Consider the following 1996-nt stretch of genomic DNA (forward strand, 5'->3'; position numbering starts at 1 on the left):
TCTCCTCCTGTACCTTCTGGCACTCTTCAAATTGTGCTTTTAATTGGCTTAACGTCGACATCTTTACTTTACGTATTATTTCCGAGTTCTCTATTATTTCAGATAATACTCTAATTCTGCCCTAACTTCTCTATAGTTCAATATTCACAAATATTCTTATCCTTAACTCACTCAACTGTACTTGTACTATGCTTAAATACAGGCTTAACTACTCTGACTAGGCTTTGCTTACGAGGTTGACCCAATTACACCATGAAATATGAAACATTTACCCTAATGACTAAGATTCCAAACCTTAATTCTGGCATGAATAATTAAAAAGGTTCAAATAACTTAATTTCTTACTATCTACTTCCTATATCTACGTTATTTCATAATAAATTGTAACTAACATATTAACAACATTCCTTAAATACACTTCCAATTATTTATATTTACAATTATAAAGTCTTCATATTCTACCTCAGCTTCCTCTAGACAGAAATTCGATTATTTCCAGCCGTCCTCAGATATTTTCTTCATCTCATCCATCCGTTTCTCTTCTCTCTTATCTCTAATTATTATTATTATTGGACATCTACTCGACTCACAGTCCATTGTCCTCCTGTGTTTCCTTCGATCCCAATATAAAATTTTATCTGGTCAAACGACAACTTCTTTTACCGGATATAACTAAGTTTTGCACGATACTTCCATTTTCACTCCATCATCTGGTCCATACGATCAAAATCCTCTGTCAACCAACTCCTAAAATACCTTCCCTTCTTATCAAGGTTCTCTCAGTAAAATTTTTTTCTCTCAAACTGCCACATGTTTGCGTAATTCTACAAGACTCAACAACTCCATTTCTTGACCTTAATGCCTTTCTCTTAAATTGCTCCACTGTTGGGGACCAATAACTATTGGCGACCAACAGTTCCCGTAGCGTCTTTCTCTTGAATTGCAACACGTTGCGGCGCCAAAAACTACATGTTTTTGGCAACTCTTTACTCCCACGGTGTCTTTCTCTATTTGTCACACAGTTGGGCACCAATAACTACATGCACCACTCCCGCGTCCAGGTGGGGATACACGAGTTCCAGACTAGCTCTTAATAACCATTTTCATCTGCCAAATATTGCTGGGTTGTGAGTTCCGCGTGAGAAAGCACACCGATGGCCTACAGTTTACCATGTTGAATACACCGGTTCTCGTCCGATCCCCGAAGTTAAGCAACATTGGGCGTGGTCAGTACCTGGATGGGTGACCTCCGTGAGAACACGTGCAGTAGGAAAATCGTGTGAGAAAATAATGTCTGTCCATTAGGGATTTTCACTAGTTGAGGTTTCAAATTTTCGTAATGTTTCATATTTCATATCAACTGACCTCCATATAAACAAATCTAAGTCCACTTTAAGTCGTAAGTAATCTCAAATTAATTCCATCGTAAGGCTTATGTGGCTAAATTATTCAATTATTATTTTAATTCATGGTTGAAATTCAATTAAAGTGCGTATATGACTTAATATAGCATTACCAAGTGTGTTTAATTAACTTCCAACGAAACAATACCATAGGTGGAAAAATTGACACATAGGAAGACTCTATCTTCATCTAAAATCCACATGTGAAAGACTAAGTTACCAGTGATGTGTTAAGCTGCTCCCATAAAATCATAAGTTAAATTGCCGTATGTGAGAATACATGAAAACAATCGTAGATGTGTCAGTGAAGGCCTAAATATTGACGTAGGTGGCCTCTCGGCTCTTCTGATGATCCTACTTACTCAAGTAATTCTATAGTGATGGCATTGAGATCGTATCCTAATCTGTATTATATATAATATTAGGGAATAGAATAGCAATTGAAAACAGTATGTTTCAATACCTATACCTTAGCATGTGCAACCTACACATACTACCATCTCTCGAAGAATACTATGACCAACTTCCTAAATAACAATAACTATCACCATCAAAATATACTATCAACTCATATGCTTATTACATTCACCATT

At 36.3% G+C, this 1996-nt stretch overlaps 1 pseudogene; it reads left to right on the forward strand.

The window, feature by feature from the left end:
• The first annotated feature begins 1157 nt into the window (after positions 1-1157).
• LOC137502220 (5S ribosomal RNA) lies at positions 1158-1273 on the forward strand (annotated as a pseudogene).
• Positions 1274-1996: the final 723 nt, after the last annotated feature.

This window comes from Anabrus simplex, chromosome 9 (assembly GCF_040414725.1).
Source record: "Anabrus simplex isolate iqAnaSimp1 chromosome 9, ASM4041472v1, whole genome shotgun sequence".
Lineage (NCBI taxonomy): Eukaryota > Metazoa > Arthropoda > Insecta > Orthoptera > Tettigoniidae > Anabrus > Anabrus simplex.